The following is a 25,793-nucleotide window of genomic DNA, read 5'->3' on the forward strand; positions in this document are numbered from 1 at the left end:
TTCTCCAGATCTTTGATCATCTTCATGGTCCTCCTTTGGACCCTCTCCAGTCTGTCTGCATCTTTTTTTTAATTGTGGGGACCAGAATCATGGAATCATAAAATCATAGAATCATAGAATCATAGAATGGTTTGGGTTGGAAGGGACCTCTAAAGGTCATCTAGTCCAACCCCCCTGCCGTGGGCAGGGACATCTGCAACTAGGTCAGGTTGCTTAGAGCCCCGTCCAACCTGACCTGGAATGTTTCCAGGGATGGGGCATCTACCACCTCTCTGGGCAACCCGTTCCAGTGTTTCACCACCCTCAGCATAAAAAATTTCTTCCTTATATCTAGTCTGAATCTACCCTCTTTTAGTTTAAAACCATTCCCCCTTGTCCTGCCGCAACAGGCCCTGCTAAAAAGTCTGCCGCCATCTTTCTTATAAGCCCCCTTTAAGTATTGAAAGTATTGAAGTGGACACAGTACTCCAGGTGTGGCCTGACAAGCGCTGAGTAAAGTGAGATGATCACATCTCTGTCTCTGCTAGTAATGCCCCTGCGGATGCAGCCCAGGATCTGATTTCCCTTTGTTGCTGCAGCAGAGCACTGCTGACTCATGTTCAGCTTGTTGTCCACCAGGACCTCCAGGTCCCTTTCAGCAAAGCTGCTCCCCAGCCACACAGATCCTAGCCTGTACTGAGCTCTTTGGTTATTCCGTCCCAGGTGCAGGACCTTGCACTTGGCTTTGTTAAACTTCATACAGTTCTTGTTTGCCCACTCTTCCAGCCTGTCCGGGTCTCTCTGTAAGATGGATTGCCCTTCTGACATGTCCACCTCACTACCCAGTTTGGTGTCATCAGCAAACTTGGTGAGGGTGCTTTCAATCCCATTGTCCAGATCATTTATGAAGATGTTGAACAGTGTTGGGCCCAGTATCAATCCCTGGGGGACCCCACTTGTGACAGGCTGCCAGCCTGAGAAAAAAACATTGATCACCACCCTCTGAGTGCAGCCTGTTAGCCAATTTCCTATCCATCTCGCAGACCACCCATCCAATCTGTATCTTGCCAGTTTGTCTAGGAGAAGGCTATGGGAAAGTGTTGAATGCTTTGCTGAAGTTCAGGTAAACAGTATTCCACAGCTCTCCCCATGTCGACAGAAAATGTTATTTTGTTGTAGAAGGTGATCAGGTTAGTTTGGCATGATTTGCCTTTGGTAAATCCGTGCTGGCTTTTCCCAATCCCCTGCTTCATTTGGTTTGTGATAGTTTCTAGGAGGACTTGTTCCATTATTTTCCCAGGGATCGAAGTAAGACTAATGGGCCTGACTTCTTAGCCTGAATAATGGGCCTGCAGGAAGAAGCACACACAGGAAGGGTCTTCTTTTGGGCCCTTCTTGTAGATGAGTGTGACATTTGCCCTCTTCCAGTCATCATGGATATCCCCTGATCTCCACGACTTTTCAAAGATTATAGACAGGGGCTTTGCAACAATGTCAGCCATGCCATAACTCTGAATGTCCTCCCTTCCTCCTTCTTCCCCCAGCTTTTATTGCTGAGCATGACATCATATGGTATGGAATATCCCTTTGGTCAGTTAGTGTCATCTGTCCTGGCTGTGTCCCCTCCCAACTTCTTGTGCACCCCCAACCTACTCGCTGTGGGGGCAGTCTGTGAAGCAGAAAAGGCCTTGACACTGTGTAAGCACTGCTCAGCAATAGCTAAAACATTGGTGTATTATTAATACTGTTTTGGTCACAAATCCAGAACATAGTACCATACAAGCTACTATGAAGAAAGTTAACTCCATCCCAGCCCAAACCAGTACACTATCTAAAAAAGATAACACTTTGATTAGACACGTACATGTACATATACTAACATTAACTCTTTTCTTTCTGAACAATAAATGACATGAAATCCAGATGCTGAAATACCAGTTAGAAAATTCCCATTGACTTCAGCAAGATCAAGATTTCATGTGGTACTCAGAGCTGTGCACCTTTAACATTCACTCATCAAACAGTAATTTACATTTACCCTAATTCAACCTTCCTATTTAATTCCATACTTCTGATGAAACACCTATACATATTTTGTTTGCACTAAGGGGTTCTCTGAGCCAAATCTTTGCTACTGCTACATGATTTTAGATGAGAGAACTCATTGCTACAATAGGTAATTGAGGTCAAGAACTTCCCAAGAAAAACTCCCTTTTCTATGAGTAACAAGAATATTCGAAATTGTAATAGTTAAACTAAAACAAATATGTACAGAATGAAATATAAAACCTAAGGTTCCAGATCATCACTCAATCTGAAAATAAACAAGTGAGATAAAGACAGATCGGCACATTACTATACATATTTATGGAAGACTCCTTGAACTTTTATTTGAAACATCTGATTCTAGCTACTACTGAGACAAATTAAAGAACTGAAGAGAATAGGAGATCTCATCCTTAAATGATACACTTATGCTTTCTTTGAACTAAGAACAAATTGCAAATTAATGAGTTGTTCCAAACAATGTGTGGTCATTTCATCTGCTGGAAAATACCTGCAATGGAGACATATTCTTTCAATAAAATTTGTTGGTACACATGACTTGGGTTTCTCAAACTGAGAAATTAGAATTAACCTGCTTTACATCCATCAATATATTTATTTTTATAGCAGATTTTCACTCTACAAACTTAATTTTTATTTTGATTGGATGGAAAGCTGTTCATCTCTATTTCATGACACTGACATTCTCATTTCCACTACTGACACTTTGTTAAGCCTCATTGCCTTAGGATATGGACACATGAACAAGTTACCGCAGGGTAAGTATACTGGGTCTGGCTGGGTAGGGTTAATTATCTTCATAGCAGCCTGTATGATGCTGTGCTTTGGATTTGTGACTAAACAGTGTTGATTGATAACACACCAATGTTTTGGCTATTCCTGAACACTGCTTGCACAATGTCAAGGCCATTTCTTTTTCCCACTCTGCCCCACCACCACAGCGAGTAGGCTGGGGGTGGGAAAAAAATTGGGAGGCAACAGAGACAGGACAGCTGATCTGATATGGCCAAAGGGATATTCCATACCATATAACTTCATGCTCAGCATTAAAAAAACTGGCGGGGGGGGGGGGGGGTGTTCTCTTCCAAGGTGACCATTGCTTGGAGACTGGCTGGGCATCATAGAATCATCGAATCATAGAATAGTTTGGGTTGGAAGGGAACTCTAAAGGTCATCTAGTCCAACCCCCCTGCCGTGGGCAGGGACATCTTCAACTAGGTCAGGTTGCTCAGAGCCCCGTCCAACCTGACCTGGAATGTTTCCAGGGATGGGGCATCCACCACCTCTCTGGGCAACCTGTGCCAGTGTTTCACCACCCTCAGCATAAAAAATTTCTTCCTTATATCTAGTCTGAATCTACCCCCCTTTAGTTTAAAGCCATTAGCCCTTGTCCTGTCTGTCCTGGTTTCGGCAGGGAGAGAGTTAATTTCCTTCCTAGTAGCTGGTACAGTGCTGTGTTTTGGATTTAGGATGAGAACAAAGTTGATAACGCACCGATGTTTTAGTTGTTGCTAGGTAATGCTTACACTAGCCAAGGACTTTTTAGTTTCCCATGCTCTACCGACTGAGAAGGCTGGAGGTGCACAAGAAGCTGGGAGGGGGCACAGCCAAACTGGCCAAAGGGACATTCCATACCATGTGACGTCATGCTCAGTACATAAACTGGGGAAAGCTGGCCGGGGGGGCCGCTGCTCGGGGACTGGCTGGGCATCGGTCGGCGGTGGTGAGCAATTGCATCGTGCATCACTTGCTTTGTGTAGTATTATTATTATCATATTATTGCTATTATCATTTTATTTCAATTATTAAACTGTTTTTATCTCAACCCACGAGTTTTTCTCACTTGTGCTCTTCCAATTCTCTCCCCCATCCCACTGGGGGAGGGGGGAGTGAGCGAGCAGCTGCGTGGTGCTTATTTGCCGACTGAGGTTAAACCATGACAGTCCTTTTTGGCGCCCAATGTGGGGCTCGAAGGGTTTGAGATAATAACAGATTAACCGGAGTGTATTAAGGAATTTATATCTGTTAACAGTTGTGGGTCACAATGTTGGTTCCTCTGTTCTCGATGTTGATTTGTCTAATCTGCATCGTGCTCCTTTTTTGGCTGTACATGTTAAAGATTGGTGTTGGGTTTTGCAGTTTGCTGTGGTCTGCAGTGAATAGTGATGTCTCGCTTGTGAGCTTTGTTTTTAGAACATTGACCTTGACCATAGTGTGGTATGAAAGTTTCGCAATGAAACCGTTACTGTACCACGGATACCATTTCATGGAGACAACTAGCAATTGCAGTAACTTTTCTGAGAGTTTTTTTACGGAGGAAATACAGAATGGCAGTGTCACTACCTTCTATGATGTTTCCTCCTTTATTACAGTAACTTTCCAGATTTTTGAACAGCCTTGGGTAGTTAAGATACTTCTATTAATACTTCTTGGGAATATTGTTTTGGTTTTGTCTAAAGTTGGTAAGCAATTTAAGAATATCATCCAGAGATCTGCCCCAAGGCTGGATAGTCATGAGTGGCAGGGTGTGTGGGACAAGATGGGCAAGTACCTAGGCCAATGGGCACCCCCAGTGTTTTGGAACTTCACCCCTGAGCAAGTGCAGAATCCTGAAAAGTTAGTAGAATATTTGGACAAAGTATGCTGTCACCCTGGCAATTCCAGAGAGATGCAGTTCATTGCAACGTGCTGGGGCCTGGCCCATGCCTACCGAGCCCTGTTCAACACCATTCAGTACCCTCAAAGGGAAGAGAAGGTCTCTGGATCTGACGGTAAAACGATACGCACTGCGGCCACTCAGACCCGGGCAACACGCCCTGTGGCCACTCCGACCCCAGCGACACACCGTGCAGCCACTCAGACGCCGGTCACATGCATGGCAGCTACTCAGACTCCAGCAACAGACCCTGTGGCCACTCAGACCCCGGCGACAGGCCCTGCGGCCACTCAGACCCCGGCGACACGCCCTGTGGTTGAACCAAAGAACCAGCCTGTGCCGGTATCAGTCGCCCCTGTACACAAGAAGAAATCTTGGAAGCGGAAGTCGGCTCGTTTAGTAAGGGAGGAAGAAGCTTCTTCTAAAAGGGGGCTGGAGGAAGAAGTGTACGAGACAGACGACCCTGGAGAAGGGCCATCACGAGAACAGCAGGAGGAGAGCCGGCTGCTGCTCGGGGAGGAAGAAGAGGAAGAACTCATAAACGAGGCAGTAACCACCCGATCTCTATCCCTGAGTGAGCTGCGAGATATGCGAAAAGATTTCAGCCGTCGTCCAGGCGAGCATATTGTCACCTGGCTGCTCCGATGCTGGGATAATGGGGCCAGTAGCCTGGAATTAGAGGGTAAAGAAGCCAAGCAGCTGGGATCCCTTTCCAGGGAAGGGGGCATTGACAAAGCGATTGGAAAAGGGACACGAGTCCTCAGCCTTTGGAGGCGACTCCTGTCAAGCATGAAGGAAAGGTATCCCTTCAAGGAAGATGTCATATGTCGCCCAAGGAAGTGGACCACCATGGAGAAGGGTATCCAGTTCCTGAGGGAATTAGCTGTGCTGGAGGTGATTTATGGTGACCTGAGCAATGAACAGCTATGCAAAGATCCAGACGAAGTCAAGTGCACACGACCCATGTGGCGGAAGTTTGTAAGGAGCGCACCATCGTCATATGCCAACTCATTGGCAGTGATGACCTGGAAAGATGGAGAGGAAGAAACGGTGGATGAATTGGCTGGTCAACTCCAGCAATACGAGGAAAGTCTCTTCCTCCCTCGTCTCGGCTGTGGAGAAATTGTCCGAAAAACTGTCCCGGGAGATCCAGCAACTCAGAGAGGATAGGTCCTACTCCTCACCTGTACGGACCAATATCTCGGCTATTAGGAGTCAGCGTTCTTTTGCTCAAGAGAGAGAATATAAAGGGTACACACCACGGGGCACCCTATGGTTTTACCTGCGTGACCACGGAGAGGACATGAGGAAGTGGGATGGGAAACCTACCTCAGCCCTAGGGGCACGGGTACGTGAATTGCAAGGGAAAACAATCGCAGAAAGAGGTTCTTCCAGGAAAATTGCTGCTCCAGTTTCCAGCGGGCAGTTCCCCAGACAGAGTAGAAGGGCCAATCTTACTCCTGATCTTAACGAAGAAACTTCTGACTCATACGTACAAGAAGTGAGAAATGAGTACTGTGATGAGGATTAGAGGGGCCCTGCCTCCAGCCAGGGGGAGGAAAGGGACAACCGGGTTTACTGGACTGTGTGGATTTGGTGGCCTGGCACATCAGACCCACAGAAGTATAAGGCTCTAGTGGACGCCGGTACACAGTGTACCCTAATGCCATCAAGCTATATAGGGGCAGAACCCATCTGTATTTCTGGGGTGACGGGGGGATCCCAAAAGCTAACTGTATTGGAAGCCGAAGTGAGTCTAACTGGGAATGGGTGGCAGAAGCACCCCATTGTGACTGGCTCAGAAGCTCCGTGCATCCTTGGCATAGACTACCTCAGGAGAGGGTATTTCAAGGACCCAAAAGGGTACCGGTGGGCTTTTGGTATAGCTGCCTTGGACATGGAGGAAATTAAACAGCTGTCCACCTTGCCTGGTCTCTCGGAGGACCCCTCTGTTGTGGGGTTGCTGAAGGTCGAAGACCAACAGGTGCCCATCGCTACCACCACGGTGCACCGGCGGCAATATCGCACCAACCGAGACTCCCTGATTCCCATTCATGAGCTGATTCGTCGACTGGAGAGCCAAGGAGTGATCAGCAAGACCCGCTCACCCTTTAACAGTCCCATATGGCCAGTGCGGAAGTCTAATGGAGAGTGGAGACTAACAGTAGACTATCGTGGCCTAAATGAAGTCACGCCACTGCTGAGTGCTGCCGTGCCGGACATGCTAGAACTTCAATACGAACTGGAGTCAAAGGCAGTCAAGTGGTATGCCACAAATGATATTGCTAATGCGTTTTTCTCAATCCCTTTGGCAGCAGAGTGCAGGCCACAATTTGCTTTCACTTGGAGGGGCATCCAGTACACCTGGAACCGACTGCCCCAGGGGTGGAAACACAGCCCCACCATTTGCCATGGACTGATCCAGACTGCATTAGAACAGGGTGGAGCTCCGGAACACCTGCAATACATTGATGACATCATCGTGTGGGGCAACACAGCAGGAGAAGTTTTTGAAAAAGGGAAGGAAATAGTCCAAATCCTGCTGAAGGCCGGTTTTGCCATAAAACAAAGTGAGGTCAACGGGCCTGCACAGGAGATCCAGTTTTTAGGAATAAAATGGCAAGATGGTCGTCGTCAGATCCCAATAGATGTGATCAACAAAATAACAGCCATGTCTCCACCAACTAGCAAAAAGGAAACACAAGTTTTCTTAGGCGTTGTGGGTTATTGGAGAATGCATATTACAAATTAAACCTTCTCTATCAAGTGACCCGGAAGAAGAACGATTTCAAATGGGGCCCTGAGCAACGACAAGCTTTTGAACAAATTAAACGGGAGATAGTTCACGCAGTAGCCCTGGGGCCAGTCCGGGCAGGGCAAGATGTAAAAAATGTGCTCTACACCGCAGCCGGGGAGAATGGCCCTACCTGGAGCCTCTGGCAGAAAGCACCAGGGGAGACTCGAGGTCGACCCCTAGGGTTTTGGAGTCAGGGATACAGAGGATCTGAGGCGCGCTATACTCCAACTGAAAGAGAGATGTTGGCAGCATATGAAGGGGTTCGAGCTGCTTCGGAAGTGATCGGCACTGAAGCACAGCTCCTCCTGGCACCCCGGCTGCTGGTGCTGGGCTGGATGTTCAGAGGGAGGGTCCCCTGTACACATCATGCAACTGATGCTACATGGAGTAAGTGGGTCGCACTGATCACACAATGGGCTCGAATAGGAAACCCCAGTCGCCCAGGAATCCTGGAAGTGATCATGGATTGGCCAGAGGGCAAAGATTTTGGAATATCGCCAGAGGAGGAGGTGACGCATGCTGAGGAGGCCCCAGTGTATAATGAACTACCAGAAAATGAGAAGCAATATGCCCTGTTCACTGATGGGTCCTGTCGTCTTGTGGGAAAGCGTCGGAGGTGGAAAGCTGCTGTGTAGAGTCCTATGCGACAAGTTGTAGAAAGTGCTGAAGGAGAAGGTGAATCGAGCCAATTTGCAGAAGTAAAGGCCATCCAGCTGGCTTTAGGCATTGCTGACTGAGAAAAGTGGCCAGTGCTCTATCTCTGTACTGACTCATGGATGGTGGCAAATGCCCTGTGGGGGTGGTTACAGCAATGGAAGCAGAGCAACTGGCAGCGCAGAGGCAAACCCATCTGGGCTGCCGCATTGTGGCAAGATATTGCTGCCCGGGCGGAGAACCTGGTTGTAAAAGCCCGTCACGTAGATGCTCACGTACCCAAGAGTCGGGCCACTGAAGACCATCAAAATAACCAGCAGGTGGATCAAGCTGCTAAGATGGAAGTGGCTCAGGTGGATCTGGACTGGCAGCATAAGGGTGAATTATTTATAGCTCGGTGGGCCCATGACACCTCAGGTCACCAAGGAAGAGATGCAACATACAGATGGGCTCGTGATCGAGGGGTGGACTTGACCATGGACACTATTGCGCAGGTTATCCATGAATGCGAAACATGCGCTGCAATCAAGCAAGCCAAGCGGTTAAAGCCTCTCTGGTATGGAGGACGATGGCTGAAATATAACTGTGGGGAGGCCTGGCAGATCGATTATATCACACTCCCACAAACCCGCCAAGGCAAGCGCCACGTGCTTACAATGGTGGAGGCAACCACCGGATGGCTGGAAACATATCCCGTGCCCCATGCCACCGCCCGGAACACTATCCTGGGCCTTGAAAAGCAAGTCCTATGGCGACATGGCACCCCAGAAAGAATTGAGTCAGACAACGGGACTCATTTCCGAAACAACCTCATAGACACCTGGGCCAAAGAGCACGGCATTGAGTGGGTGTATCACATCCCCTGTCATGCACCAGCCTCTGGGAAAATTGAACGATACAATGGACTGTTAAAGACTACACTGAGAGCAATGGGTGGCGGGACATTCAAACATTGGGATACGCATTTAGCAAAAGGCCACCTGGTTAGTCAACACTCGGGGATCTGCCAATCGAGCTGGCCCTGCCCAGTCAGAACTTTTACGTACTGTAGATGGGAATAAAGTCCCTGTAGTGCACATAAAAAATATGCTGGGGAAGACAGTCTGGGTTATTCCTGCCTCGGGCAAAGGCAAACCCATCCGTGGGATTGCTTTTGCTCAAGGACCTGGGTGCACTTGGTGGATAATGCGGAAGGATGGGGAAGTCCGATGTGTACCTCAAGGGGATTGGATTTTGGGTGAGAATAGCCAATGATCTGAATTATGTGATGTTAAGTACTAATTATAGTTATAAAAATTATAGTAATAATACACAGATATACTAATAACACTAATAATATTATATGCCATACTAATGTTATTACAATAAGAATCACCCAGACTAATGAAGAATAACTTCAGTGAAACCAAGCAAAGCACAGTGATGATGGTACCAGAACTGACTTCAACATGAAACAATCCAACACCACATACCATCTCCATTTTTCCTGCCCTGAAAGATTATTATGACAGATGGAGCCCAAAGTCATGGACTAAATGAACTCACCAAACGTTTTAGAGGGATGGCCCACAGACTAAGGGAATGATATCTGTGTGTGTATATATATATGTTGAAAAAAAGGGGGTGGTGATTAATGAAAATGTACTGGAAAATGTGAGACGAGCATGACGTAGATGGTATAGAATAAGGGGTGGATATTGTCCTGGTTTCGGCTGGGATAGAGTTAATTTCCTTCCTAGTAGCTGGTACAGTGCTGTGTTTTGGATTTAGGATGAGAACAAAGTTGATAACGCACCGATGTTTTAGTTGTTGCTAGGTAATGCTTACACTAGCCAAGGACTTTTTAGTTTCCCATGCTCTACCGACTGAGAAGGCTGGAGGTGCACAAGAAGCTGGGAGGGGGCACAGCCAAACTGGCCAAAGGGACATTCCATACCATGTGACGTCATGCTCAGTACATAAACTGGGGAAAGCTGGCCGGGGGGGCCGCTGCTCGGGGACTGACTGGGCATCGGTTGGCGGGTGGTGAGCAATTGTACTGTGCATCTCTTGCTTTGTGTATTATTATTATTACATTATTATTATGCTATTATTATTTTATTTCAATTATTAAACTGTTTTTATCTCAACCCACGACTTTTTCTCACTTGTGCTCTTCCAATTCTCTCCCCCATCCCACCGGGGGGGAGGGAGTGAACGAGCAGCTGCGTGGTGCTTAGTTGCCGGCTGAGGTTAAACCACGATACTGTCGCAACAGGCCCTGCTAAATCAGACTGCTTGTGGGAGGTGGTGAGTGATTGCCTTTGCATGACTTTTTTTTTTTTCTTTCCTTCACTTATTAAACTGTCTTTATCTCATCTCATAAATTGTCTCCCTTTTGCTCTTCCTGTTCTCTCCCCCATCCCACTGGTGGGTGTCCTGGTTTCGGCAGGGGTAGAGTTAATTTCCTTCCTAGTAGCTGGTACAGTGCTGTGTTTTGGATTTAGGGTTAGAACAAAGTTGATAACACACCGATGTTTTAGTTGTTGTAGGTAGTGTTTACACTAGTCAAGGACTTTTCAGCTTCCCATGCTCTACCGACTGAGAAGGCTGGAGGTGCACAAGAAGCTGGGAGGGGGCACAGCCAGGACAGCTGACCCAAACTGGCCAAAGGGATATTCCATACCATGTGACGTCATGCTTAGTATATAAAGCTGGGGGAAGAAGAAGGAAGGGGGGGACGTTTGGAGTGATGGCGTTTGTCTCCCCAAGTAACCGTTACGCGTGATGGAGCCCTGCTTTCCTGGAGATGGCTGAACACCTGCGTGCCGATGGGAAGTAGTGAATGAATTCCTTGTTTTGCTTTGCTTGCATGCGCGGCTTTTGCTTTACCTATTAAACTGTCTTTATCTCAACCCACGAGTTTTTCTCACTTTTACCCTTCCAATTCTCTCCCCCATCCCATTGTGGGGGGAGTGAGCGAGCGGCTGCGTGGTGCTTATTTGCCAACTGAGGTTGAACCACGACAGTGCGTTAGCAGGGGGAGTTAGCAAGTAGCTGTGTAGGTGCTTGGCTGCTGCCTGGGGTCAACCCACCACAGTAAGTTAGGGTGTTAATTTACAACAGTCAGCATCTATGGTGGAGCCACATCTGTGTGTGCATAAAATGAGGTGTAATCTACCTTGAATTAACTCACTTTTATCCCTGAGTAAAAGTGTGCACACAAGCTGTTACTATGGAGTAGGTAATAAATTATAAATATACAGTTTTGCTTTACTCTGTCATCAGGATCAGGGCAATGTTTTTTACCCTACTGAAGTGTCTGAGATGCAGACACCTACCACATTTTGCTTAAGGTTGCTGGCAGAGAACAGGCTATGAATGACCTGCTTTGATTCCTGCTGCTGAAGGACAGAGCAGATAGCTGGAGAAGTCAACCCATTGAACTGGGCAAACAAAGCTGTGGTAGCCTGAGATAATACTTTACCCAACTGTCTGCCTACCCCTATGTGGGGGTTAACATAACAGCTCTACCTTCTGTCATCCTGGTTCACAGTCTGTACTCTATGGTGTGTAGTTTGCTGGATTGTGAACAGGGTTGGCAAAAGTGCAAGTGCATTTCTGCACCCTTACAGACTGTGGCCTCCCTCATCCTGTGGTTGTTTAGCTATCTGTTGGTCCAACTGGTCCTGCCCACTTCAGCTTTTCTTGGATCCACACCCTTATGTAGGAGAGACATACATAAGTGTTGTTATGGAATAGGCATGAGTATCTTTCTAATTTCTATCCATGTTTACGTCAAGTAAAAACAGCAATAGAGAAATGAAAACAACTAATCTGTACAAGGCATTTTTCGGTATATCTCACTGTGCTACTCAAATTTACCCCAATATAGACAACAGAGATAAACATTTTAGCGCACACTTCAAAATGCAACCTGTGAAGATGTGGTGGGTTGACCCCAGCTGGCAAAGCACCACACAGCCACTCACTCATTATCCCCCCCTCCCAGAGGGATGGAGGAGAGAATAGGAAGAGCAAAAGTGGGTCAAGATAAAGATAGTTTAATAAGCAAAGGAAAGAGGAAGAAGAAAGAAAAAAAAAAGAAAAAAAAAACCACAAGTGATGCAAAGGCAATCACTCACCACCTCCCACAAACAGACCGATGCCCAGCCAGTCTCTGAGCAACGGCTACCTTCCCAAAAAAACATGTCCCCTCCATTTTTGTTGCTGAGCATAATGTTATGTGGCATGGAATATCCCTTTGGTCGGTTCAGGTCAGCTGTGTTAGTTGTGTCCCCTCCCAACTTCTTGCATACCCCAAAACTACTTGCTGGGGGGAGGCAGAGTGGGAAAGAGAGAAAGCCTTGAGGCTGTGCGAGCACTGCTCAACAATAGCCAAAACACTGGTGTGTTATCAACACTGTTTCAGTCACGAATCTAAAATACAGCACCATACAAGCTGCTATGAAGAAAGTTAACTCCCCCCCCAGCCACACCCAGTACAGAAGTTCACCGTTACAGGGCACAAGGTTGTTGCTTATCATATCCAGTTAGTCATTAGTGAGATTTTTTCTGTGATGATAAAGGGTGACAGTTAGGATTATACTTTTTATCAATACACTAAACTAACAATGTGTGCAAAATACTCCAGTATATATTCACCAAATCAAAACCTGCTCTAATATCCATAGCATAGGAGGTTTGTGTCCTACTAGCTTTGGTTCTATAGTTTCATCCAGTGATCTGAAGTTTTGTCAGTGTATTTGGACACAAATTATTCTTCAGCATTGTTGGGGGATGAATGGATTGAGAGCAGCCCTGCCGAGAAGGACTTGGGGGTACTGGTGGATGAAAAGCTGGACATGAGCCAGCAATGTGCACCTGCAGCCCAGAAAGCCAACCATATCCTGGGCTGCATCAAAAGCAGCATGGCCAGCAGGTCGAGGGAGGGGATTCTGCCCCTCTACTCTGCTCTGGTGAGACCCCACCTGGAGTACTGCGTCCAGCTGTGGAGCCCTCAGCATAAGAAAGACACGGACCTGTTGGAATGGGTCCAGAGGAGTGCCACGAAAATGATCAGGGGGATGGAACCCCTCTCCTCTGAAGAAAGGCTGAGAGAGTTGGGGTTGTTCAGCCTGGAGAAGAGAAGGCTTCAGGGAGACCTTATTGCAGCCTTTCAATACTTAAAGGGGGCTTATAAGAAAGATGGGGAAAGACTTCTTAGCAGGGCCTGTTGCAATAGGACAAGGGGGAATGGTTTTAAACTAAAAGAGGGTAGATTTAGACTAGATATAAGGAAGAAATTTTTTACGCTGAGGGTGGTGAAACACTGGCACAGGTTGCCCAGAGAGGTGGTGGATGCCCCATCCCTGGAAACATTCCAGGTCAGGTTGGACGGGGCTCTGAGCAACCTGATCTAGTTGCAGGTGTCCCTGCCCACGGCAGGGGGGTTGGACTAGATGACTTTTAGAGGTCCCTTCCAACCCAAACTATTCTATGATTCTATTCTATGACTGATGTGGCAAAGAAGTCACAGCTGGCCATATCATATTTTTTCCTTCCATTATCCTGATGCTGCAACCCAAGAAAAGATAGGCATAACTGATATTTAAGTGGTACAGAGTAACTGTGCTGACTGATTGAACGGAGATAGTTTTAAACATTTTTAAAGAACCTAAAGAACTTAAATGCTTTATGACGCTATCACATGTATTTCAGTGATTTAAGCAGTCCTCTTTATTCCTAGCCCTTGTTCCTGTATCGCCCACTGCATTGTGCTGGCACAGCTGTTTGGCTGTGGGTGGCCCACAGGTGGGAAGAAGCAGCTGGAGGGGTGGGAGAGCTGTTTACACTGACTTAAGCAGCTCTGCTATCAAATGTGTAACCATGGTCTAAGATCCCCTGAAGTTGCTTAGGAGGATAGACCCTCTGATTTTCAGATCTCATCTGAATCATCTCCATATATTTTGTATGTTAGGTAGGTGATAACTGTAGTATTTCAGATGTCATTGTATGGTAATTGTTGGTAAATGTTGACTTATTCATGGTGACTGCTATGTATCAGTTTTCATTAGAAATGTAACATAAACTGGAAGCATTGAAAAACAGCAACAGCAGCAATTATGCATGTGATCATCACAGAGTTTCAAAATCTTACTTCTATAAAGCCTGACTAGAGAGAAAGCAAATTCTTCCACATGCATTTGATTTGCTTTTGCTTTTACTAAGTGATTGCAATTATCAGTGGCATTAAAATATATTCTTTTGATATTTTTCAAATAATTTTGTGACAGGATTCTGCATTATAAGCAACATCTTTTGCTAATCTTAAAAACACTATCAGACCCTAGGTGGTAACATTCAGGAAAAACTCTGGATCTAGGAACCGTTTCTCCAAGTTGTTAGAAAATTTCCTGAGAAGCTTCCAAACCTAGTCCTTATTATCTAAAGGAAAAAATGAGATTAATTAATAAAAGTTCCTCTTAATATTTGATCCAGAGAAAGTGCTTAAGGGGCTTTTCAGAAAACAAAGATTTTTACGCAGATGATAATTCAACAGAGTCAAAATATGCTTTTTTTTCTTTCTTTACAAACATCTGGTAGAAAATCTACTTCCACAAGATGCTGAAAGGCTCTCCAACACCCACCGCCACCACCCCCCGCCAATTTTTCTTAATATCTTCTCTAAGTATTTGTGGAGCTGTGGTGGGTTGACCTTGGCTGCCCGGCAGGTGCCCACCAAGACATTCTACCACTCCCCCTCCTCAACTGGACAGGGGAAATGAAAGGCTTGTGGGTAAAGATAAAGACAGGGAGATCACTCACCAATTCCCATCACGGGCAAAAGAGACTTGACTTGGGAAAATTAATTTAATTTATTGCCAATCAAATCAGAGTAGGATAATGAGAAATAAGAACAAATCTAAAAACACCTTCTCCCCACCTCTCCCTTCTTCCTGGGCTCAACTTCACTCCCAACTTCTCTACCTCCTCCCTCCGAGCGGCATAGGGGGACAAGGAATGGGGGTTGCGGTCAGTTCATAATGCTTTGCCTCTGCCGCTCCTTCCTCCTCACGCTCTTCTCCAACGTGGGTCCTTTCCACAGGGTGCAGTCCTTCAGGAACGGACTGCTCCAGTATGGGTCCCCTGCAGGGCCACAGATCCTGCCAGAAAACCTGCTCCTGCATGGGCTGCTCTCCACAGACTGCAGTCCCTGCCAGGAGCCTCCTCCAGAGCAGGCTCTCCATCGGGTCATAGCCTCCTTCAGGACACATCCACCTGCTCTGGCGCAGGGTCGTCCACGGGCTGCAGGGTGGATATCTGCTCTGATGTGGTCATCCATGGGCCGCAGGGGGACAACTTGCGTCACAGTGGTCTTCACCACAGGCTGCAGGGGAATCTCTGCTCTGATGCCTGGAGCACCTCCTCCCCCTCCTTCTTCACTGACCTTGGTGTCTGCAGAGTTGTTCCTCTCACATATTCTCACTCCTCTCTCCCAGCTGCTGTTGCGCAGCAGGTTTTGCCCTTTCTTAAATATGTTATCAGAGAGGCACCAACAGCATCGCTGGTTGTCTCAGCTTTGGCCAGCCGCGGGTCTGTCTTGGAGCAGGCTGGAACTGGCTCTGTCCGACATGAGGACAGCTTCTAGCATATTCTCACAGAAGCCACCCCTGCAGCCCCTCCCTACTGCCAAAACCTTGCCACGCAAACCCAATACAGGAGCTTCAGTAATCCAGGGAATTTTAATATTATTAAATTGCAAAGTTTTCACATTTTTAATTATTTCCTCAAAACAGAGCATTATTTTAACAGGTATTTCAAAAAAACACCTTTCAAGTTAACCCCAAGGTCAGCTTCCCATTTTGCAGTTTTTTCTGTAGAATTCTTGATGAATTCTGGTGAAATTACATTATGTCAAAGGAGTCCTTGTGGTTTTCTGCCTTTGCAAGTATCAGAAAAATGAAAGAAAAAAGCTTTACTCATCTTTTAAAAAAGTACAGAAAACTCAATGTCAGAATTTATAATTTTTCACGTTTGATGGTAATTTTGGTCAGGTCAGAATACTGCCACTGATTTGCCATTTTGAGTCAATGATGTGGACTGCCTTCAGAGGTCTAAATGAGTTATCCAGGAGTTCCCCAGGTTTCACTTATACTACAGTTCATTGCATTTTTATCTTCTTCCTTGTTTCAGTCTACATTTGTACTATTTTCCAGACTTGGTCTAGGTCTATATTAGTCTGGGGCTTTAAGCATACTCTTAAGTCCAGATCCTTTATAAAGCCTGAACATCAGCTCACTGGTATGCCACTAGTCTTGAAAAAGCCAGATGGCTCTGTATGCAGAGAAACTCAGGTATAGGTGCAAAATGGATCATGCTTGAACTCTGGTTCTGCAGTGAGTACTGATGTATGGCATGAACTACATGGCTGTGAGACTTAAGCCCAAAGTCAAGCATGACTATGGAAGGCAGGATAGTAACCAGTCAGTGCAGCTCTCAAATTTCAGGTTTAATGCTTCAACCTATCCTGGGGGAAATCCCATATATCCTTCTTTCAGTCATTGCCAGAGTACTTGTACCTCAACCAAATTTTTCCTTTTGCCTTAGTAATATGCAAAATTCAGGCAAGAATTGCTTACCTAGCAGTGGAATAAAGTATTTGGGGAAAAACATCTCCAAAAAAGTAGTTTACATACATATTTATCTTATCTAGACCTCTGTCCTTTGTGATTGCAATCTAGATGTTCCCCCATGTCTCAGTCTGGTTCCCTCAAACAAGTAACTTCCTCCATGTGAAGTTTCCTTTTTAAACCTGACAAATTTTATTTGATCTCCTGTTTTAGCCAGCCTTTTCCTTTCTTGCTTCAAACCACCTGTAGGTTACCTGGAGAGGAGGAAGTGTCTTTAAAATTAATTGTCCTGCTTTGCCTTTGTTAATTGTGATGGCATAAGCTTACAACCCTAGTTAGTAGGACATTAAATTAGAACTAATGAGAATTTGTGACAACAGTCCACGTGTTAGAAAAAATGAAATTTTTTTTCAGAGGCCTACAAGTCTCAGTACATGATCAAAATTGTATGTTAATTAGCATAGTTTGAGTAGTTTACAGGACTAGAATATTGATATGGAAGGGTATAACTTGTTTAGGGAGGGTAGGGAGGGCAAAAGAGAGCTGGTGTTTTCTTGCATATCAAGCTTATACAACAATTGTTCTAAGGTCCAGGGTGTGAAAGAAGATAGATGGGCTGTAAGTTTGTGGGAGAAAGTAACAGGAAAAAAATGAGGGCACTGTCACAATATAGGTTTTTGTGGACCATCGAACTGGGAAGATTAAGTGAACGAAGATTTGTAAACTGATAGAATCGTGTGAAAGCACCAGACATGATGAAATGCAGGAATTTAACAGCTCTGGACATCCATTAGGAAATCAGAGATATAGGAGACAAACCAGCAAATTCTAGGAATGTGTTCTTCAGAATTTTGGAAAAGATGAGGGTCTTCCAGATTTGATTCAAGCCAGTAGATGGAACTGGTTGAGAATCTGAAGGTGTAAAGCAGCTGGGGTAAGACTGACCACTAAATGCCAGAGTTCCTAATCCTTAAGCAGGGAAGGAAAAATAAAAGCAGTGGACCTTAAGAACTCATTATTCAATAAGTTCACAGAATTGGCAAGATAATTTTTCTGGGAAACAAGTCTAAGAGATCCTGTAGATTTCACAGTTCCTTAAAAGATATATTAAATCAGAAGCATAAACTCTGACAATGGAGAAGCTTATTAAGAAATCAAAGTAGCTAAATCATGAGCTTTTTGATCACTTAAAACACAAGAAGGAAGAATATAGGAAGATGGAAACTAAGCCAGATTCCAAAAAAACGAGTATAAAAACATGGGGATAAATGAGAAAGGACAAGACAAAAAAACAAATACAGTTAATAAGAAATATAAGGGATAACAGGAGAGTATTCTAAAGGTGGTGTAGCAGGAAGAAGAAAATCAAGGAAAAAGTTGGTCTACTTCTCAAAAGGAATAAAAAGATATTGATACTAAAAGGGCCAATGCTTTTTTGTTTCCATCTTAATAACAACAAAAATCCCCATGATCAGTCAACAAAGTAATTAACATCAATGATAAAGGGGTAAGAACTGAGACTAAAATCAGGAGAGAAAAAATCTTGTATACTTGAATAGCATTAGATGTATTGAAATGAGCTGGATCTGGTGAAATTCAGCCTGGGGTATGTCGTGGTTTAACCTCAGTCGGCAACTGAGCACCACACAGCCGCTCGCTCACTCTCCCCCGACCCCGGTGGGATGGGGGAGAGAATCAGAAGAGTAAAAGTGAGAAAATTCATGGGTTGAGATAAAAACAGTTTAATAATTGAAATAAAATAAAGTAGTAATAATAATAATAATAATACACAAAGCAAGTGATGCACAATGCAATTGCTCACCACCCGCCGACCGAGGCCCAGCCAGTCCCCGAGCAGCGGCCCCCCCGGCCAGCTTTCCCCAGTTTATGTACTGAGCATGACGTCATATGGTATGGAATGTCCCTTTGGCCAGTTTGGGTCAGCTGTCCTGGCTGTGCCCCCTCCCAGCTTCTTGTGCACCTCCAGCCTTCTCAGTCGGTAGAGCATGGGAAACTAAAAAGTCCTTGACTACTTAGCAACAACTAAAACATCAGTGTGTTATCACATTATTCTCCTCCTAAATCCAAAACACAGCACTGTACCAGCTACTAGGAAGAAAATTAACTCTATCCCTGCTGAAACCAGGACACAATGCTGTAGATCTCTACAGCTACATCTCATTGACTGTGGTACACGTATTAAGGAATAAAAAGTTATAGGCCTTCTTCCTTGCTTCTTTCCCCCCTTGTCCATGACTCAGCCAATGAGCTCATAGAAGCTCTACTGGGACACAGAAGCCTTCATGGAAGTAACTGTCAGTTAATTTTTAATATTCAGTATTTGTGACACTCAACTCAGGTTCAATTGAAGCCAGTATTAAAATACATTTAATCACTGGTGTCTACAAAACAACATATGACTTACATTATATGTGCAAAGCCATTAGCCAGAAATATTTAGTTTGTTCCCTTTCTTGATTCAGGTAGTAGCTAAAGTTTAGAATCCTGCAAGTTTTGTCTATGAGGAGAGAAACAGATGAGGGAGCTGGTAGCTGTGACATTATCCAGTTTATTTACTGTCGTGGTTTAACCTCAGTCGGCAACTAAGCACCGCACAGCCGCTCGCTCACTCCCTCCCCCCCGGTGGGATGGGGGAGAGAATCGGAAGAGCACAAGTGAGAAAACTCATGGGTTGAGATAAAAACAGTTTAATAATTGAAATAAAATGATGATAATAATAATATGATAATAATAATAATAATACACAAAGCAAGTGATGCACAGTGCAATTGCTCACCACCCACCGACCGATGCCCAGCCAGTCCCCAAGCAGCGGCCCCCCCAGCCAGCTTTCCCCAGTTTATGTACTGAGCATGACTAGCTACAGACTCTTCAGAAGGGACAGGCGAGGAAGGAGAGGCGGTGGGGTGGCCCTGTATGTTAGGGAGTGTTTTGATTGTATAGAGCTCAACGATTGTGATGATGGTACGGTTGAGTGTCTATGGGTAAGGATGAGGGGGAAGGCCAACGAGGCAGATATCCTGCTGGGAGTCTGTTATAGACCACCCAACCAGGATGAAGGGGCGGATGAAGCGTTCTATAAGCGGCTGGCAGAAGTTTCTCAATCGCTAGCCCTTGTTCTCGTGGGGGATTTCAACTTCCCGGATGTCTGCTGGAAATACAACACGGCAGAGAGGAAGCAGTCTAGGAGGTTCCTGGAGTGTGTGGAAGACAACTTCCTGACACAGCTGGTAAGTGAGCCTACCAGGGGAGGTGCCTCGCTCGACCTGCTGTTTACAAACAGAGAAGGACTGGTGGGAGATGTGGTGGTCGGAGGCCGTCTTGGGCTTAGCGACCATGAAATGGTAGAATTCTCGCTTCTTGGTGAAGTAAGGAGGGGGGCCAGCAAAACCGCAACCATGGACTTCCGGAGGGCGGACTTTGGCCTGTTCAGGACGCTGGTTGAGAGAGTCCCTTAGGAGACGGTCCTGAAGGGCAAAGGGGTCCAGGAAGGCTGGACGATCTTCAAGAAGGAAGTCTTAAAGGCGCAGGAGCAGGCTGTCCCTGTACGCCGTAAGAAGAATGGGCGGGGAAGACGACCGGCCTGGCTGAACGGGGAGCTCTTGCTGGGACTCAGGAAAAAAAGGAGAGTTTACCGCTTGTGGAAGAAGGGGCAGGCGACTCAAGAAGAGTACAGGGATCTTGTTAGGTCGTGCAGAGAAGAAATGAGAAAGGCAAAAGCCCAGCTAGAACGCAATCTGGCCGCTGTCGTTAAAGACAACAAAAAAAGTTTTTACAAATATATTAATGACAAGAAGAGAGCCAAGGAGAATCTCCATCCTTTATTGGATGCAAGGGGGAACATTGTCACTGAGGATGAGGAAAAGGCTGAGGTACTCAATGCCTTCTTTGCCTCAGTCTTTAACAGGCAGACCAGTTATCCTCAGGGTACTCGGCCCCCCGAGCTGGAAGACGGGGACGGCGAGCAGGATGAACCCCCCGTAATCCAGGAGGAAGCAGTCAATGACCTGCTATGCCACCTGGACACTCACAAGTCTATGGGGCCAGATGGGATCCACCCGAGAGTGCTGAGGGAGCTGGCGCAGGAGCTCGCCAAGCCGCTCTCCATCATTTATCAGCAGTCCTGGTTAATGGGGGAGGTCCCGGAAGACTGGACGCTTGCCAATGTGACGCCCATCCACAAGAAGGGCCGGAAGGAGGATCCGGGGAACTACAGGCCTGTCAGCCTGACCTCGGTGCCGGGGAAGATTATGGAGCGGTTCATCTTGAGGGCGCTCACAAGGCATGAGCGGGACAACCAGGGGATCCGGCCTAGCCAGCACGGGTTCATGAGAGGCAGGTCCTGCTTGACCAACCTGATCTCCTTCTATGACCAGGTGACCCGCCTAGTGGATGAGGGAAAGGCTGTGGATGTGGTCTACCTGGACTTCAGCAAGGCCTTTGACACTGTCTCCCACAGCATCCTCCTAGAGAAGCTGGCGGCTCACGGCTTAGACAGGTGGACTCTGCGCTGGGTCAAAAACTGGCTGGATGGCCGGGCCCAGAGAGTTGTGGTGAATGGAGTTACATCCAGTTGGCGGCCGGTCACGAGCGGTGTTCCCCAGGGCTCAGTACTGGGGCCGGTCTTGTTTAATATCTTTATTGATGATCTGGATGAGGGGATTGAGTGCACCCTCAGTAAGTTTGCAGACGACACCAAGTTGGGCGGGAGTGTTGATCTGCTCGAGGGTAGGAAGGCTCTGCAGAGGGACCTGGACAGGCTGGATCGATGGGCCCAGGCCAACTGTATGAGGTTCAACAAGGCCAAGTGCCGGGTCCTGCACTTGGGCCACAACAACCCCATGCAGCGCTACAGGCTTGGGGCAGCATGGCTGGAAAGCTGCCCAGCAGAGAAGGACCTGGGGGTGTTGGTCGACAGCCGGCTGAACATGAGCCGGCAGTGTGCCCAGGCGGCCAAGAAGGCCAATGGCATCCTGGCCTGTATCAGAAATAGTGTGGCCAGTAGGAGTAGGGAAGTGATCATGCCCCTGTACTCGGCCCTGGTGAGGCCCCACCTCAGATACTGTGTTCAGTTTTGGGCCCCTCACTACAAGAAGGACGTCGAGGTGCTGGAGCGTGTCCAGAGAAGGGCAACGAGGCTGGTGAGGGGTCTGGAGAACAAGTCTCATGAGGAGCGGCTGAGGGAACTGGGACTATTCAGCCTGGAGAAAAGGAGGCTGAGGGGAGACCTCATCGCTCTCTACAACTACCTGAAAGGAGGTTGTAGCGAGGTGGGTGTTGGTCTTTTCTCCGAAGTAACAAGCGATAGGACGAGAGGAAATGGCCTCAAGTTGCGGCAGGGGAGGTTTAGATTGGATGTAAGGAAAAATTTCTTTACTGAAAGAGTGGTGAAACATTGGAACAGGCTGCCCAGGGAAGTGGTGGAGTCCCCATCCCTGGAGGTATTTAAAAGACGTGTAGATGAGGCGCTTAGGGACATGGTTTAGTGGGCATGGTGGTGTTGGGTTGACGGTTGGACTCGATGATCTTAGAGGTCTTTTCCAACCTCAATGATTCTATGATTCTATGACGTCACATGGTATGGAATGTCCCTTTGGCCAGTTTGGCTGTGCCCCCTCCCAGCTTCTTGGGCACCTCCAGCCTTCTCAGTCAGTAGAGCATGGGAAACTAAAAAGTCCTTGGCTAGTGTAAGCATTACCTAGCAACAACTAAAACATCAGTGCGTTATCAACTTTGTTCTCCTCCTAAATCCAAAACACAGCACTGTACCAGCTACTAGGAAGGAAATTAACTCTATCCCTGCCGAAACCAGGACATTTACCAAGAGTGTACACAAGATTAAATGAAAAAAAGATTGCTGGTTCACTTTGCCTTTGCAAGTACCCCTGATACTCTGCCTGGTGCTTCCTTGCTCTTAGCTTCTCTGGTTTTTGCCCACTGCATTCATAGACATGAAAACAAACATCAGAGATTTCTAATTTAGTTAATGTCTAGCCTCCATGCCCCCTTGTGTTTTTTATGTATGTTTTTTTATATATATATAAAAGCCCAAATAGATGAAACGATATAGCCTTATTTTGTACCTGTGTTCTTCATAGTGGCCTCTATTGTTTAAAATATCAGGTTGCACAGTGGACTCAACAGCTTATTTACATTTATACTGCATGGAAGATGCCTGTTAAACTGACCAGTTTTAACTACGTTTAAATTAACCAATAACATCATGTATTATCTGTATTTGGATGTGTCTAACAACTATTCATGACACTGAGGAAAAAAATGTTGGGAATTGTGCGGGTCTGGGAAAATATACCTACACTGTTCACTCTGGGCCTGATCCAAAACTCACTAAAGTCAATGGACATATTGCCATTGATGTCACTGGGCTTTGGATCAGGACGAAGGCTACTTCAGTCTTTACTCAGATCTTGCTCTGGCAATTGTCCCATTGAAGTCAATGAGATTATTCCCTGGTATAATAGAACTCAAAGTCAGGAAGATTTTAATGATATTCAGTCTACATTTTCCATGTCTTAATATTGCCCCATTAATCCTAGTTATATCTCATTATTTTCTTTTCAGGGACCCAATCCTAACCTCCTTAGTCAAGCAAAACTCCCGCTGACTTCGATTAAGGAAGTAGGATCTCACTGTGATCTTTACTATATGGAAGCTGCTGTCATGTGCCCCCATGATGTCATATAGGCAAACCATCTATGGTATTTCTGCTTGTAAAGACTGCAGTATTGAGCCTATGGTAATACTGAAGAGGAGAGAAAGATGAAAAGACTTGTCAGTACAATTTCAAGACATACAGCAATATGAATTTTTAAATAACATTTGATCTTATAAAAACATTCTATCATCTTTCTATTGCACATCCTCACAGCTATATAAAAATCTGTAGTAAAATTATTGTAAGTAGTTTCTTTGGTTAAGAACTCAACATTTGTGGTTTAGAATAGCTTTATAATTTGCTGTGGACAAGACAGATAATGTGAGATCTCTCTCTGAACAATCATTTATTATGTATAATTTGGCCTTTCCAGATAGTTGGATTGGAACATGTCCTAAATTACCAGAAGTTAAAAATTTCTTATACATCCTGAAAAAGTTCATTTTCTATAAATTTGTATTAAAAGCTTGGATTTTATTTAGAATTAAGATATCGTATATCTCTGATGGTCTTCATGCATATAAACTTTTGCACACTTATAATTCTATTATATTCTATTATAAACTAATAGGTTAAACTCAGGTAGTAGAATTTCATTAGTTTCTCTTCTGTCTGTGATGTGCCAGAGCTGTGCTCTGAGAAAAGTATATAGTCCCTTCCCCTCCATCCAGTCACTAATCAAAAGAGTAGCAAGACAGCAGACACCACCAAGGCAACCTGGTTAACAAGGTACCTATGGCTAATGGGCTAAAACAATATAGCACGTCAGCACACTGCAACACCAAGCCCCTGGACAGATGTCATGGACAGTAATACCTTTGCCAGTTTTTTAAGTCCTTGGAACAAGAACCCTCTTTTTGTTTGTGTTTGTACAGCAATGGGCGCTGAATGACTGGGATTTTATGGTAGTATAGTAACACTAATGATAATATTAATAATAAAATAATTAATACTAATGGTAATTAAAAGAAAGAGGGTGTGGACATTATACAGCACACAACAAATACTCCAAAATATGTTCCCATTCCTGATACTGTGTGCTTCCCTACTCTGTTCTGGAGAAACAGTATGAATCCTTCCAGCACAGATACGTGGGACTCTCTAGTAAGGACATGATTTTGCCCATTAGGGATATCAATTATGCCCAACAGCTATGACAAATCACTTTTTCTCTACATGCTAGATTTCCGCACTTTTCTATCACATACTAGTAATTACTTGTTGTAGATTTACATGTGTATTCCCTTTGCTATCAGTCATATTCATTTTTTTGTAACTGCACAGACATCACATACATTAAAATTAAAAATGGAAAACATTATTGCATGTTCTATGTTCATCACTGCTGTCCTTATTTGCTCCACCCATCCCCTTTGCTGGTTTACAGCAAATGGAGATACAGCTCTCAGGTCACAGTTCAAATCTATTTCTTTAATAAGATAAATTCAAACACTCCGATGTTTGTGCAATTATGGAATTCTTCAGGAATGTTACACTGAAAATCAGCATATTCAAGAGATGTTTACTCAGCAGCTGAATAAGTTTACTTCTTTATTCTAGTCCATATCTCCTTTTCAGATATGAGGAAGCACAAATAATTAAGATGCGGAAACATATGCGAAAGAATGTCTTGAAGGGTTGTCACAGATGAAGAGATGCACTTCGCTCGTAAGACAGAAGCAGCAATATGCTTATTGATATAAAACAGCGATTTAACAAAGTTTGATAGTAAATGCGACAGTGGTTTAACAAGATTCGATGGCAAGGTACACTTGATTATTTACTGCATAGAGGACAGGGTCAGACAAAACTGTCAGGGAGACCCTCCCGTTGAGCCATGAGGTTCAGAGAGGACCCCCTTGCGTTCTAAACACCTTCCCTTAGAGGAGTCTAGGTGCAGTTGGATCCAAACTTAGTCCCGGACTTGGTCAACAGTTTATGTCTAAAGGATTATATGTGCACAATCAATCTAGGATATAATCTTAGTGAAGCTTACAAAGTTTAGCAAGCTCTAATCACTTACCCAGGATCTGTTGCAGCAAGGAGTATCTCAATATCGAGGAGTAAGGGATCTCCGCGGCAGGCGTAACCTTGAGAGGCATCCCTACTCAAGGGGAGATCCTGTCGTACAGCCTGCTGTCATGCAGGAGAGCTCAAAGGGCTCTTGGGCTGCTCACTATTTATGGCGGTAAGATGATTGACTCATAGTCATATTTGCATACCGACCACAGATTTTAGTTTCTTCCAAATTTGGCTTGAGTCAGACATTGACCAGCACTGTGGTTAGGTGGGTGCATTGCTCAAATTAGCCCTTGGCTATTGTGTTGTTAT

The sequence above is a fragment of the Aptenodytes patagonicus genome, chromosome W (genome assembly GCF_965638725.1).
Source record: "Aptenodytes patagonicus chromosome W, bAptPat1.pri.cur, whole genome shotgun sequence".
In the NCBI taxonomy this organism is placed as follows: domain Eukaryota; kingdom Metazoa; phylum Chordata; class Aves; order Sphenisciformes; family Spheniscidae; genus Aptenodytes; species Aptenodytes patagonicus.